Source organism: Carlito syrichta, unplaced genomic scaffold (assembly GCF_000164805.1).
Source record: "Carlito syrichta isolate Samal-C Ts95f unplaced genomic scaffold, Tarsius_syrichta-2.0.1 Scaffold315645, whole genome shotgun sequence".
Classification (NCBI taxonomy): Eukaryota; Metazoa; Chordata; class Mammalia; order Primates; family Tarsiidae; genus Carlito; species Carlito syrichta.
In genome coordinates this window covers 688,094-704,921 of record NW_007259741.1, presented here as the reverse complement: position 1 = coordinate 704,921, position 16,828 = coordinate 688,094, and positions in this window count along the sequence as shown.

The window sequence follows — 16,828 nt, the reverse complement described above, 5'->3', positions numbered from 1 at the left end:
TATTTTGTTTAGGCAAATTATTATATGTCTTGGAGTTGGTCTTCTCATTTGTTGTCTTACAGGGGTTCTCTGAATCTCTTGTGTTTGAATTTTTTCATCCTTGATGAGATGAGGGAAGTTTTCTTGAATGATTTCATGAAATGTTTGTTCCGTGTGGCCTCTGTTTCTCTCTCTGCCTCAGGAAGGCCAATTAGTTTTAGGTTAGGTCTCTTGAAGTGATCATTCATCTCTTGAAGGTTTTGTTCTGTCTTTTTGAGCTTCTTTTCATGCCTTTGACAGTTTGGGTTAGTTCTGTGTTTTAGTCTTCGAGCTCTGAGATTCTTTCTTCTGCTTGGCTAATTCTGCTTTCCATGCTTATTAGTTTGTTATTTATTTCCATCACAGTATTCTTTACTGCTGTTATTTCTGACATCAGCTCCTTCCTATTTTCCTCTTGTCTCTCCTCAATTTTTAAAATTCTCTCTATTAATGTCTTGATGTCTGGGATTGTTGCATGTGACCAGTCATTCTGGGGGTTCTTCATTGTTTATGTTCCGGAATCTGTTTTCTTAGTGTCTGATCTCCCAGGGGTCTGTGTGAGACCTATATTCTTCTTTTGGTTTTTCTTCATTTGTGTGGTTTTTCCCCTCCCTACTTTTTCCATCCCTCCACGTCACTGTCTTCTTTAATACTGTTATTCAGGGGTAGAGGTATTGCTTTTACTTCTGTTTGTTTAATCTCCTATTCTTTATGTATACCCTCTTACTTTGTTCAATTCTGGAGTTGCACTGTAGGTTGGGGGTGGTCCTTTTTTGCAGTTTTGAGATTTACTTAAGGGGGGAGCTGTGATTCAAAATCTATCTGCAGGTCCTGGTATTCGCCAACAGGTATATGGATAATCTGGAACCCACTTCCCACTGCCTTGGAATCTGTCCATGCAGTTGGGCTGTAGGTTTACTCCCTGAAATAAAATGTGGTTAGCAGAGGGAAGAGAATGGAGCAGACAGTGGGGGGAAGAGGGGGGTGGAGAGAGAGAGGAGTAAGGGGGGAAACAGACGAGTGTACCAACAAATGGAGAGAGAGACCTAACCTGAAACAGATAAAAACAATAGACCATGGCTACAGACTAAACAACTCCCATACAAAAAAAATAAGACATACGATGATGCTAACATACAAGCTAACCAACCACCTTATTGGTGTGCTGTTCCTCTATACAAAGATATGGTTTACAGAGAGGAGAAAAGAGAAGAACAGGAAGAGGAAAACAAAACAGTAGGAATAGAATTAAGTCATTAAACTAACAGAGCCAATCAAGCACACTCTGAGACTTTTCGTTTAAGTCCAATGATTTTTCAGCTCTGATTTATAGCTGTCTTTTCAAGCTGGTAAATTAGTTCGCAGTTAGGGTCAGTTGCCCCTGGCCTGCTGTGAAGGACAGTTCAGATCACCCTCTGTTCACCACTCAAATCTGGCCTGTGTCTGTTTTTCAAGCTTGTTTCTCCCGTTTTGGTGTTGCTACCTTGAATCGCCAGCAGGTGGTGCTATCTCAGCTGCTCGCCCCAGAAAGGAGTTGGGCAGAGGCCTGGGATGGAAGCCTGCCCCAGGCCACACGGGAGGAGACCTTCGCCGGCCAGCAGGACGTCATGGTGGCAGCAGAGGTGGCAGCGATCCCAGCAGATCTTGCCTGCGGGCGCTTCAAGGACTGAAGTCGTGGATTGCCTCAGGTGCTGGTGGCCTGATGCGCTATAGCAGCCATGGAGGCTTTGGCGGTGCCAGCGGCTGCTGTGTCTGTGGCTGCAGTGGCTGTCCTGACCGCTGTGATGCCCCAGTGGTGGCGACGGCCGAGCTCCATGTGAAGAGCAGGCTGCTGACGTTGGGGTTCGCAGCCCCTGCGGAGAGAGCCAGAGACCCTGTGCATTCTCCTTTGCAGAGGGTTTCATAGACCAGTTTGCCCCGTCACCATCTTGCTGGAAGTTCTCCTGTGTGTGTGTATTCTAATTTCCAAAAGTTTTAAATGCCAACATGCTGACACAAAAGAAATGCTCATTGGAGCATTCTGGATTTTCGATTTTCAGATTTGGGATGCTCAATTGTAAGCATAATGCAAATATTCCAAAATCTGGGGAAAAAAAAGATTGGAAAGACTTTTGGTCCCAAGCATTGTGGATAATGGATACTTTGCCTATGGTATAGTTTCTTTATCCATTCATTCATTAACAGACACTTAGGTTGTTTCCATACCTTGACTATTGTGAACAATGCTGCAATAAGCATGAAAGTACAACTATCTTTATGAGGCGATCATTTCATTTCATACCCAGAAGGACTACTGGGTCATATTGTAGTTCTATTCTTAATTTTCTTAGGAATCTTCCTACGTTTTCCACAATTTGCATCAGCCCTCCAATAATGAACAAGGGTTTCCTTTTCTCCACACCAGACCATCTGTTAGCTCTTCTCTTTTTTTACAATAGTTATTCCAACAGATGTGAGGCGATATCTAATCTGCATTTCCCTGATGATGAATGCTGTCAAGCACCCTTTTATAAACCTGTTGACCATTTAAAATCTTCTTTGGAGAAATGTCTGTTCAGGTCCTTTGCTCATTTTTAATTGAGTTATTTGTTTTCCTGCTACTGAGTTGCATGAGTGCCTTATAATTTTTGCATATTAGCTCCTTATTAGATAGATGGCTTGCAAATACTTTTCCCAATCCATAGGTTGCCAGTTTACTGTGTTGGTTGTTTATTTATTTATTTATGCTGTGCAGAAGCTTTTCAGTTTGATGTAGTCTCATTTATTTATTTTGCTTTTGTAGTCTGAGTTTTTGGTGTGAAATTGTATTCCTAATTTTACTTTTAAATTGTTTCTTGGTAATGCATATAATGTAATTTTTTTTTTTTTTGAGTTGGAGTCTCAGTCTGTCACCCAGACTGGAGTGCAGTTGCCGCTCCCGGTCACTGCAGCTTTGACCTGCTGGGCTTGATGATCCTTCTACCTCAGCCTTCTGAGTAGCCGGAATTACAGGCATGCACTACCACGCCCAGCTGACTTTTTGATTTATTGTAGAGATTTATTGTAGAGACCTCAGTAGAGATGAGGTCTCACCAGGTTGCCCAGGTGGGTCTCGAACCCGTGGGCTTAGGCAATCCACTTACCTCAGCCTCCCAAAGCTCGAGGTTGAGCACTGAGCCTGGCTGCATATAATGTAATTGATGTTTGTCTATTGATACTGTATTCTACAGTCTCATTGAGCTACTTTGTTATCAGTTTTTGTGATTTCTAATGATTGTGTATATATGTCATTGTCAAATATAATAATCTTGTGTGTATATATGTATGTGTGTATATATATATGTATATAATTGGCAAATAGAGGTAATTTTACTTTCTTTCCTTCCAGATTCCTCTAATTTCATTTTCTTGTCTAATTGCCTGAGAAAGAATCTCTGGTAAAATGTTTAATGAAAGCTGGGACACACTTGCATAAGACACATTTGCATAAGATACATTTGCATCTTATTTCTGACTTTAGATGGAAAACATTCAGTCTTTCACCATTTAGTATAATTAGCTGTAGGGTGTTGGATTTTGTCACATGCTTTTCTTTCTTTTGCATCTACTAAAATAATCATGTACTTTTCCATTTATATCTTATTAATATGGAATTGCATTATTATGTTACATTATTTTTGAATGTTAAACTAACCTTTAATTTTTAATTTCTGGGATAAATACAATAAGGCTGTGGTGTATAATCATGTATATATATATATACATGATTATACACCATAGCCTTATATGTGTACATATCTATATATGTATATATATATATACATATATATGGGTTTAGTTTTCCAGTATTTTGTCAAGAACTTTTGCATTTGTATTCATAAGGGATATATCTGTAATTTTCTTTTTTTTGCAATATCTTTGCCTGGTTCTGGTATCACTGTAATATGGGCCTCATAGAATAAATTGGGAAATATTCCCTTTTTTATTTTCTGGAAGATTTCTGAAGGGTTGGTATTAATTCTTCTTTAATGTTTAGTAGAATTCAACAGTGAATATCTGCTTGAGATTTTCTATGTGGGAAGTGTTAAGATTACTAATTTAATCTCTTGCTAAAACTCCATTTAAATTTATATTTCTTCTTTAGTCAAATCAGTAATGTGTGTCTTTCTAGGAATTTGTCTATTTTATTTAGTTTTCTAATTTGTTGGCACCCCATTGTTTATAGTATTCCCTTTGGATGTGTTTTATTTCTGCTAGGTCAGTAATAATTTTTTTTGTTTTTCTTGACTTGAATACAGTAAGTCCCCTGCATACAAAATGAGTTCCCTTCTGAGAGCACATGTGTAAGTCCAATTTGTTTGGAAGTCCAACAAAGTTAGCCTAGGAACCCAGCTAACACAATTGGCTATATGGTACCAGCTATATCACCACTGCTTGTACCCTTGTTTTCAAACGTCCTGGGCTTGAAGTAAAGATACTGTACTACTGTACTCTATACAGTACTGCACAGTAAAGAATACAAAAGCACAACCACTTGTAGAGGATGCACATGTGACAAGGTATGACAGACATGCACACTAATTTACATGATTTGACATATCAATGCACATTCACATCTTGGAAAGTTTGCAAACTGAAGGTTCATATGTAAGGAACTAACTGTAATTTGATTATTCTCTTTTTTGTCTTGGTTAGTCATGTAAAAGGTTCATCAATTTTTGTGAGCTTTTTAAATAATGTTTTGCTTTAATTTTTTTTCTATTATTTTGTGATTCCGTTTCAGTTATTCAGTTCTAATCTTTATTTCCTTTCTTCTACTAGCTTGACTTTATTTTGCTCTTCTTTCATAGTTTCCTTGGGAGATGGTAAGGTTATTGATTTGAGATCTCTTTTTTTTAAAATATAGGTGTTCATAGACATAAAATTTCCTCTAATAACTGTTTTAACTGCATTCTGTAAATTCTGGTATGGTGTCTTCTCATTTTTATTTATCTCAAAATATTTTATCACCTTGTGATTTTTTTCTTGATCTATTGGTTATTTATGAGTGTTTTGATTAATTTCTGCATTTTAAAAATATTTTAAATTTTATTTTGTTTTTGACTTATAATTTCTATTACTATTAGAGAACATACTTTATATTATTTCACTTCTTTTCAATCCAGTGAAGTTTATTTTAAGGTCTAACATGCTGTCTATTATGAAGAATGTTTATTTTGCACTTGAGAAGAATGTATATTCAGTGATTGTTGGGTTGAATTTTCTAGCAATGTGGATTAGGACTTGTGGTTTATAGTGTTGTTCAAATCTTATATATCTTTAAAAAAAAATCAGAATACTTGTTCTATGCATAATTGAAATTAGAACATTTAAGTTCCTAACTATTATTGTTGCATTGTCTATCTCTTTCGATGCTGTTAATTTTTGTTTCATGTGTTTTGGATTCTATTGTTAGATGCAATATGTTTATAATTGTTATATCTTCTTCTTCTTCTTTTTTTTTTTTTTGTTTTGCACTGTTGCCCAGGCTAGAGTGTAGTGGCATGTTCACGGCTACTGCAGCCCTACAGCTTTGACCTTCTGGGCTCACGTGCTCCTTCCACCTCAGCCTTCCAAGTAGCTGAAAGCACAGGCATATGCCACCACACCCAGCTAAGTTTTTGATTTATTGTGGAGACGACATCTCACCATGTTGCCGACGCTGGTCTTGAACGTGGACTCAGGCAATTCTCTCACCTTAGCCTCCCAAAGTGATAGGATTACAGGCATGAGCCACCACAAAGTGCTAGGATTACAGGTATGAGCCTCCACATCCAGCTTGTTATATCTTCTTGATCTAACAATAAAGTGTCCCCTTTATCTCTAGTAATTATTTTTATCTTGAAGGATATTTTATCTAATATTAGTGTAATTCTGTTATGATTACTGCTTGCCTGACATATCTTTTCCATACTTTTCCTTTTAATACATTTATTTCTGAAGTATGCATTCTTTAGGCAGCATATAGTTGGATCTTTACCAAATCTGACAATCTCTTTCAATAATACTGCATAATTCATTTCATAGTTAATGTTATTATTTATATAACTAACTTAAGCCCACCAGTTTGCTTTTTCTTCTATATGTCCCATCATTTTTTGGGTTCCTTTATTTCTCCTTTTCTACTTGCTTTTGTCTTAAGTAGATGTTATCTAGTGCACCAATTTAACTCTTAGTTATTTTTGCACTTTTTAAAAAGTTATAATCTTAGTGATTGCTTCAGGGTTTATCATATACTTATATAATTTATCAGAATCAACATCAGATGTATACTAATTAATTACAGTAATGTATATACTTTTACTTTTGTAAAGCTTCATTTTATCCCTCTTTATGTACTATTATTTTATTATTATAGAAGGTACATCTATGTATGTTTTAAACTCAAAAATACTTTCTTAAAATTATTGCTTATCTCTTATCTCTTAAAAAAGCTAAAAGAAGAGCAGAAATAATTTATAGAGTTTAAGTATCTATCTTTTATTTGCCATTTTTAGTTTTCTTTATTTTTTATCTTGTGAATTCAAATTACTTTCTTCTGTTGCTTTGCTATTTGCTACTACAATATAACTTTATTCCCACCCCATCTTTTATGTTGTCATTATCAAATATATTTCATTTTTATGTGCAATAAGTCAAATGATGCAATTTATACATAATATTTTATGCAATTTTAAATTGGTTAAGAGAAGAAAGGAAACATACACACTAATGGTGTATTTTATTATTACTTACATAAATTATCTATACCAACACTTTTTAAAAATGTAGATTCAAGTTATTTTCTGATGTGTCTTTCCATCTGAATAACTTCTTTTAATATATTTTTTAGTGCAGATCTGCTAGCAATAAGTTAACTCAGTTTTTATCTATCTGGAAATGTCTTTATTTCACCTTTATTTTTGAAAGAAAGCTCCTTTTTCCTTTCACCACTTTGAACATCTCATTCCATTGTCTTTTATTATAAACAGTTTCTGATGAAAAGTCAACTGTTAATTTTATGGTGGTTCCTTTGTAAACAATTCTTGTGCATGAATCTTGTATATAAGTCTTGCACAAAATCTTATACATAAGTCTTGGTGTTTTACATATTTTTCCTTTATCTTCAACTTTTGGCATTTTGACTTTATCTGAGTAAAAATCTTTTTATGTTTAAAGATAAAAATTTCTACTTGGAGTTAACTTGGCTTCCTTGATATGTTGATTTGTTTTTACTCAAATTTTGGAAGTTTTGAGTCATCATTTCTTTGAATATTTTTTCTGTCTTTTTCTTTCTCTTATCTCACTCCGATTTGCCCATTATGTTTATGTTGATGTAATTATGCTTTCTTATATTTCTCTGAGACTCTGTTCATTTAAAAAATTTTTCTTTATTTTCCTCAGATTGCATGATTTCTATTGATTTATCTTCAAGTTTGCTGATTTTTTCTTCTGCCAATTAAATTCTGTTGAGCTTCTCCAGTTATGTTTTAAATTTAAGTTTTGATATTTTTTAATCCAACATTTCCACTTGATATAAAAAAATAATTTCTATCTCATCATTGATATTCTTTTTGATAAGTCATTGTTATCAGGCCTTTCTTTAATTTTTTAAATATGGTTTTCTTTAGTTCTGTTAGCATGTTCATAATAGTTGCTTTAAGTTTTTGTCTGCTAAGTTCCCCATGTGTACCTTCCCAAAGGTAATTTCTGTTGCCTGATATTTTTTCCCTATATTGGCCACACTTTTCTGTTTCTTTGCATGTCTTGTTTGTTGCTGTTGTTGAAAACTGGACATTTTAGATTATAGCAATTGTGGGCACTGATCTCTCCTTCCTGTGGCTTGTTTATTTGTTTAATGACTTGGCTGGATGAATTCTGTGTATAAAGGAATTACTTATCTACAGATCTTCATACACAACTTATTGGGTAGAGATTGTACTTAAGTTCTCTTAGCTACTTCCATTTCAGCTTTTACCACTGCATGTTTGTATGGCTTAGAAACTTTTTCACGATTCAAATTGTTTGTTATTTTGCTCCATGTTCATCCAATTCTCTGGTCATTCCTGAGAAGGCACACCTTTGGGCATCTGCAGAGTCTTCCAGACCACCGAGGATGAGTGCTATTTTGTTTTTGAACCTGCATTATTAGGTGTTTCCTTGGATCAAAGTAGCTTATGGCCTGATGTATGTGTAATCCAAGTCTTAGGGTCCTTTTCTGATGGATCTCTGTGTGACTGGGGAAGGCTTTCAAGTTGGTCCACATCCTGCTCTGATTGATCCTGAATGGGTGTAATCTAGCACATGGGTACAGTCTTCTAGACTGCCAAGAATGAACGTGGTCCCCAAAGAGCTTTTTTTGACTGTATCTTTCTCTGGTACTTTCTGTTAAACTTCTGGTTGGTCTATTGTTTTGCTTTTTGCTACTAGCATTATGGAGCTACCAACTCTCTTAATTGTCTGCCACTAGGATCTCCATTGTTTTCCATAATGCACTCAGATATGAACTTCTCCAGTTCTGTTCCAAGTAAAGTCTGTCCCTTCAGGCAATACTTTGAAAGTGTCCTTCCTAATGACCTACTTTTCTTCCTGAGAAAACTTTTGCTTTGGATCTGTAGGTGGAAATAGTTGCCTTCTTTTTCTGGAGTAGCATACCGGATCTATGTGTGAGCACTGGGGGAGGGTGGTCCCTTGCTTCTTGATTTTTCTCTTTTGCCATGGAACCTCCATGAGCAAGCTGGAGAAGCAGCAATTGGGTTCCAGTCTTCTCAGGCTGCTGCATGTACAGCAACATCTTTCCCCTATTAGTGGGGGCTGAATGAGAGAAGGGAGCCCCCGTTCTTTGACTGCACTTACCTAGAATAGCACTTTCACAGCATGGAGTTGAGAAGCATGCATTAAACTGTAGCCTGACCAGGAGCTGAGGAAAGTGGAGAACCTCATCTTCTTAGCTGAACCCTCTGCAACCAAAGTACCTAGAGTAAGACAATCATTGCGTGGAGTTTGTGAAGGGTCAGACGGGGACCCAGAGTGGCTCAAATACCACTGACTCTCACTGACCACTTAGATTTAGTAGATTTTCTTGAGTGGCCATTTCTCCACTTTCTATGTTCACTTAAGAAAGTTTCTGGAGACTTTGAATTGTTTTAAAATAATTTCCACCAGTGACATTTCTGTATTTGTTTCACTTGGGGGAAGACTGGCTGAGCTCTTCACAACCCCATTCTGGAAGGCCTACCACCTCCTTTCTCCTCACAGTAAGTACATGATCTTAGTGATGTCACCATCTCCATTTTTCAGAAGTGGTGGCTGAGAAAGATTAAGCAGCTTGCCCTTGTGCATCAGCTAGAAAGCAACAGAGCAGCACATCAACTTCAGCCAGTCTGTTGCCTGAAGAATCAGGTCCAGGGATATATAAGATGAGTGGAGTGGGAAGTGCCCACGGCAATCTACATTTAGATCTAGGAAGTACTCTCTTAGTATCTCAGCTGCATTCATTCATTACAAGCTATCAAAATAGTTACTAGAAATGGTGCACTTCTTTACATAGTATTGCAAAATATGATTTGCAATATGTGTTGAAAGTTTATTTACTTTTTTTTTTGCAGTTGGAGTCTCACTCTCTGTTGCCCAGGTTGGAGTGCAGTGGCATGCTCACAGCCAATGCAGCCTCAACTTGCTGGACTCCGCCTCAACCTTCCAAGTAGCTGGAACTAGACGTTGTTTAAAGCACAATAATTTACCATGCAAAGACCATCCCACATAGTACAAATAATAGTACACTTAGTAAGTTTTTAAATTATATTTCACTTTTGGTTTCTATCACTTTCCCATTTTATGTTTATTATTATTTTTAATTGAATAAATGTTAAGAAAGAATAGATGCCACATAAACGACCTGGAAATGTGCTATACTATTGCATGCACTAATAAAATCTTTTTGATTTGATTTGTTAGATTCACTCCATTTTTAACATAAATGTGTTCGAGCTATTTCTCTAAATTCATGAAATAGGTCAACACTCTCAGGATAGTTTCTTCCCATTTACACACATTCACTCCTTCCTTATCTTTCTCCCATCCCCAGTCCAGCCACAGTCCTTCTGCTCTCCACTTTCCTTGTGCTCTGACCACTGACCATGTGCCTGTAGTCTACTTTTTCTCATTCTGTGTCCTCTGTGATGGTCTCCTGTTCACAGAGAACACTCTGATCAGACATCGCTTTGCCACAGAAGAAGCTGCTGATGCCCCAGGAGGAGTTAATACCCTCATCTCTGGACCTCTATAGCATGCTGGGGGTGTCTCAGTGGCATGCATCTCACCCTGTGCATCTATTCACATGTTTACCCATGTTTCCCTCTCACAATCTCTTGGCCACAAATACCACATCTTTTTTTTGTCTTTTCTGCCCAGTGCCTAGTTATATTTAACTGGAAGATTTAATAAATGTTCATGCAATAAATGGATGCATGAATTTGTATATTTATCAAAAATGAGCAGTTTAGAAGAGAATGTCTGTGAGATATGCTTCCCACATAGAACTGTCCTGACCCAGCCACTACTGAGGCCTAAGGAAAAGGGAAGATAGCAAGGTGATTCTGTTATTTCAAATTGGGGTGACAGTGGTTTCAAAACAACACTGTATGATTGCAGCCAGTGTGTGAGAGATCAGACAGAACAATCTGTTGATGACTTCAGGAGGGGCTCTCAGGTAAAAAGCAGGCTCAGTGTGTCCTATTGTGGGCCTTGCACACGGCCCTTCAGGTTCTACCTGCCTCACTAGTTTCTCTGCTCCTGTTGTCAGCAGGCACAGCCAAAGGCCAAAACCTGTCACATCCACCATCAGAAGCCCCAGACACATCACCCTTATGGCCACAGTCTACAGAAGCTGATGATTAAGGCAGAATGAAGATTCAAATTGCTGACTTCTACCAGGAGTTCTTAAAAGAACTCCCATTCATACTGATACCTACCTGACAGAGGTGTGAGGAGGATTCATTGCTCATTTAATTTTCCTATTTCTCTGCAAAGAGGAAAACGCCAAACCTGTACAGAAGCCAAATATGCAGTCATGGCTCCCCTTCAACTGCAGTGCAAACAGAATAGAAATAAATCCACATGAAGACTGAGATTACTTGGATGACATTACCACCTAATGTCTACCTCCGTGAATTGGTATACTACCTCACAAATAGTGTGAACTATTATTTGTTTACAGCAATATCAGAATATGGTAATAATTTTATTTTGAGATGATTAGATTTTAGGCAATGCTAACAGAGACATAATGCTGACAATTGGAGTATTCAAAACTCTTTCTGCAAAGGAACTCCAGAAAAGGCAAACTTGATAGTATGATCTGAATGTGTACATCCTCAAAATTTATATGATGAAATTCTAACCCCCAGGGTGATGGTATTAGGATGTGGAACCTTTGAGAGGTGAATAGGTCATGAGGATGGAGCCCCCATGAAAGGGATTAATGCCCTTCTAAAAGGGACTCCAGGGCAACCCCCTTGGGTCCCCTCCCGCTATGGGAGCTTCTCTGCCCTCTCAATAAATCCTACTTTTTCAATAAATAAATAAATAGGACTCCAGAGAGTTTTCTAGCCCCTTCTACCATGTAAGAAACAGGGAGAAGGTGCCATCTATAAACCAGAAAATGGGCCCTCACCAGACACCAGTCTGCTCCTGAATTGATCTTGGATTTCCAGTTTCCAAAACTATGAGTAATAACTTCATTGTGTATAAGTCACACAGTCTGTTGCTCTCCTCTGCTTGAATTCTTGCAAGGAACTCTCTTAAGTTCCCCTTAGCTGGGTCTCCTGATCTTTCCCTAGCAACATTCTTTCTGCCAGGAGACATCACACCTTTCTCTAGTGTTTTACATTCTGCTAATTCTATTGTTACCTGTCTGCTTCTCTGGGAAGCCCCACAGCCCTTGTCCAACTTACCAACGTTTTATTCCACTTGCAAAACCTCCATCTGATTCCACACTGCGCCTGTTTTCTATATACATGCTAACCATGGTGTTCTGTGATCTGTCTTACAGATTACCCCTGTCCCATCAAGTATGTGACCTGGAGGGTAAGTACCTATAGCATCTACCTTTGTGTCCCCACCAACATTCTCAGTGTCTGGCATAGAGGAGTCAAGCATGCTGAGAGTGCTGCAGAGGGACACTGAGGCACCAGAGACAGCTAAAGGAAGTCTAAGTTGTGACCTTTACAGAACTCTCAGGCATAAGGGCAGCCTGCTTCCTGCTGCATCTCCTCAGGTGGCATCACTAGGGTGGAGTGTTGGATGTTATAGGAATCCCACTTGGGCCCTTATTTAGGCCCATTTCTTTTTTATTTTTGTTTTTTTATTATAGAGATGTAGGGTACAAGTGAGAATTAACTCCATAAGTAGGCTGCATGCAGGTAAAGTTTGGGTCTCCATCTGGCTCTCACTTCCCCTGGTAGTAGACCAGATACCCTTTGTGTTGTCATGTACTCCCTACTCTCTTTCTTCCTCGCTTCTCCTGGCAGTGCCCAGCGACTGCCGATACCTCCCTTGTGCTCATGTGACTAGTGTTCAGGGCCCTTATGAGTGAGAACTTGAGGCATTCAGTTTTTTGTTTCTGTGATAGTTCACTTAGTATTATGGTCTCCAACTCCATCCATTTTGCTGTGAAGTCCATGACTTTGTTCTTCTTTATGGCTGTGAATTCTCCATTGTGTCTTTGTATCACAGTTTCTTTATCCACTTTCAATGGGCAGCAGGGTTGGAATCATGTTCTTGCTATTGCGAGACAATAGTGTGACAATAAACATGTGGATGCAGGGGTCTTTTTGGCAGATCAAGTTATGATCCTCTAGGTGTATTCCCAGGAGAGGGAATGCTGGATCATATGGAAGGTCAATTTTTAGTTCTTTTAGAAATCACTGCACTGCTTTCCATAGAGTCTGAACTAACTTGCATTCCCACCAACAGTATAGAAGCGTTCCCTTTTTTCTGCACCCACACCGACATCTGTTGTTTTTGACTTATTAATGATGGCCATCCTTACCAGAGTTAGGTGGTATCTCATTGTAGTTTGGGGTTACATCTCTCTGATGATTAGTGAGGCTGAGCATTTCTTCATGTGACTGGGGCCCAGTACTTTTTAATAACCACACAATGAGCTTCTAGGACAGTGAGGGCCAGGTCACTGGGGAAGTGGAGGGAGACTGGTGGGCAGGCAAATGGGGGCGGAGAGTTGTGAATCACATGTTGCACAGCTCACCCAGGAGGGCTGCTGAGGCACGTGGACAAAGACCAAGAGAAGGTCCTGCTGCAGACTCAGCACTCAACCTCCCAAAATAACTCAGGGGTGAGTGGACAGCTCTGGGGAAACCCAAGGTCATGAACACTGCTGAGTCTTTGGAACTCAGGGCTAGTTTTTCTTTCTGTTTTTTTTTTTAAGGCTTTTAAGTTTTATTACAGAGACAAGCTTCATTTCTGTATTTTGCTTTCTGACTCTGCGCTTGTGCCTTCAACACTTTCACGACAGTTTTCTGCTCCTCGATAAGAAAAGCACGCTTGATCCTATCATGAGTCTTTCTAAGACCATTTGTCTACAGCGGGGAACAGACTTCGACCTGGCTAAGGAGTTTTGGGAGCAGCTGCCTGCGCTGCCAGAGAGGCCACGTCCTCTTCTCGGCAGCCCCTTCCTGCCTCCTGCAATTCCTGCAACAGGCAGCCTTACTCCGCGGGTGTGCCACGCAGGTGACAGTGAGGCCGCAGGCTTCAGTGAGGCTCACGAGGCCATTCTTGGCACCGAGTGCTTGGCAGCCTGAGTGGACAGCGGCTGTCGGTGCCTGGACACTGGGCAGGCCAGTTTTAAGGGGCTGGCACCTGTTCAGACTGGAACCCTTCAGCACTGCACCTTTTTCTGAGTTGCTCTGGGGAGCCAGACACGGCCCAGGCCCTGCAAAAGCCAGTCCAAGGCCATCCACATGTGGAGGCCATGCAGAAGGCCAGAGGAATCTGGCCTTGAGCCCATGCTGCTAAGGCATGTGGGCAAAGCAAAGACCAGTTCAAAGACAGACTTTCATGCACCTCTTTTTAGGATTTTAAAATTACCCTATTATGGTTTTTTCAAACCCCTTTGCTTCCTGGTGGATTCTACCTCGCGGACCCCTTGAGGCATCCAGCAGGGGACAGATTTGTGTTGTCTGTTGTGCCTGTTGGTGTTCTCCTCTGTGTTCCCCTAGCCCTTCACTTTCACTTGTTCAGCAAGCCGTCTTCCCACCACACCACACTCGGCGTCCTTCACTGAGGCTGCTCCCCAGCAAGCATTCTTCCGGGCGCTGGGATGCAGAGCAGCACAGGGGCCGCTCCCACCCCTAGGAAGGAAAAGCAACCCGATACCAGGATCTAGGCATACAGAATTTCGGTTTGGGATTCTAAAATAGAAGGAAAAGTTGCCTGGGGACCATGCTGTCACCATCTTTGTAAGTGACAAGGAAAACACCTGGCAGGACTGACGGCGAAAAGGCCGCTGTTCCAACTGACTACAGGCTGTGTAGTCGCCTACCCCTAGTGGGCGCTACCACGGCCAGCTCCGGCTTGAAAGACAGAGAAATTGACTCTTGAACCCCTGGGTGTATTTTTGTGTGATCAGTTCCCTCTTTTAATTAGAAAACCCACCCTGATCAGTTGGATCAGTTGTTGATGTTTGCTACTTCAGAAAAGAAGAAATAGCTTCCTCCAGCAGGCTCTGCCACCTGGCTGTGTGCAGGTGGATGTTCCGGGTGCTCAGCTTGCAGCAGTCCTGCAGAACTGGTTAGAAGCAGAGAGAGAGTGGAGCAGATAAATTACTGCAGAGGCTCAGGTTTCTCCAGAGCAAATCGGCCGATGGCAGTTGCCAAGGAGCAATGTGCCTGCAGTGGCTGCATGCTGTTTCCTGGCTCCTGTGCCAGCCGCTCTGGCCTTGGCCATCCCTCTGTCACCTAGGTTGCACTGGAAAAAGATCTGTCTTGGAAGGCTCAGTATTGATATCCAGCAAGATCCAACTGTAAGAAGAGTGAATGGAGAGAAACTTATTTGCAAAATTCATTTTTCTATACCCTAAAATATGGACAGGTTCAGAGAGGAAAGCAATCACTTAAAGACACATTTCCCTGGCAAACTCTCTCTGGTTCTCTGCTATCCCCCAAGATGGAAAGTCAAAGAGTCCTGGGCTCAAATCATAATGTGATTCATAAGCATGCTAGTTAAACTTGCATGGCATCAGATCTATCATCTATGCAAAGCAGTTCATCTTACTTTCTTTGAAGACCTACTGTTTGGATAATAGTCGTTCGGGAAGGAGAAATTCCTAGCAGGTAGTAGGTGCATACTTTATCTCCTCTGTTTTTACAATGTCCAATACTTCCTAATCTCACGAGTTTGTAATTAGAGTTCATGTCTGACAAACTGAAATCCCACCTAAGCTCGCTAATTTTAAAAGTGCCCATCTGTAACATTTATTTGTGTTATTTGATTAACCTCGAGTGGTGACCACGTTCTGGTGCAGACTTTGTCATACTTTGTCAAATACTTCTGCTGCTGCCGCTTGAATCTTTGGCAGCATGAGCTGTTTCAAGTTCACATCGCCTCAAGATGTTCATATCAGCTCTTATTTCTCTTATGGCCTCCAAGGCAGAAAAATAAAGCCAGACCCCATTGGTGGTGAGATGATGTGGGCACTCAGATGGCGATAGTTTTTCTGGTGTTAAGGCTAGGGATAGTTTAACAGTGATGAGGCCTGAATGAGTGTTTAGCCAATACCTGAGGCACAGCAAGGGTTGTCCCAGCAAAATAAAGGGGCATTCCACGAAACCCATTAAGCAGGTGACCTTAATCTAATCTTGGGGAAAGTAACCTGAATATAAAAGTCTCAAAAAGGTCAATGGCTACCAGAGGATAGAATGGGGTGGAGAGTTCCAAGGACAAAGAAGCAGAATGACGGATTTGGGGGTGATAAAGCTGTTCTGTACCCCAATTGTGATGCTGGTAGCAGGAATCTACCCATGGACTCCACTTCATAGAATTGTATACCCCCAAAAGTCCATTTTTACTGCATGTAAATTTTAAAATAATAATAGCAGAAGAAGTTCTAAGACTGACCGTTGAATATTTAGTGGCCCCCGCTACGGCTCCTAGTGTCAGGCGCTGCCTTTAACATCTGCAACCAGGATGAGAGCTCCTGGCCTGAGGGCTGCAAGCCAGCTTCCAGCTTTGCTTCTGCCCAGTGAGGGGGCCACAGAGACCTGATTCAGCCCTTCAGTGCTCTCATTTTACAAAAAAGTTGTCCCAGGCAGCCCAAGGTCTCCCAGGATTTGCCAGTCTCCAGTTCACACAAGCCCGTCTTTTCCAGTTCTAGGAGACACGCTTCTGCACAGAGAAGGGTCTGAATGCAAGTCTGCACCTGAGACAGCTGGGAGCATTTGGTGACCCATATGTTTGCAGGCACATGGTGAGATTTCATGCAAGGACTTTTCTGCAAATAAGAAATCCGATCACAGAAATGAGTCATCACAAGGGTTCCATTGCTAAAATGAAAGCACAGTGCAAGAGATTTCGTTTTCTTCCTTGTTTCCTTTTTTTAGATGTAAAAAGGGTCTGATAGCCGTTTTCATTAATTGCTCCAACTTTTGTACTTACTGGCTCCCAGTATATCAGTTTGTTCCTAAATGGCATTTAAATGCATTCTTATAAGTAAGTCTTGTTGCTCTTCGCCAGATGAAATTTATATTCTTTGCTTCTTGGATTCTGAAAACTTCTGTTGACTGAAATAAAATGTCTC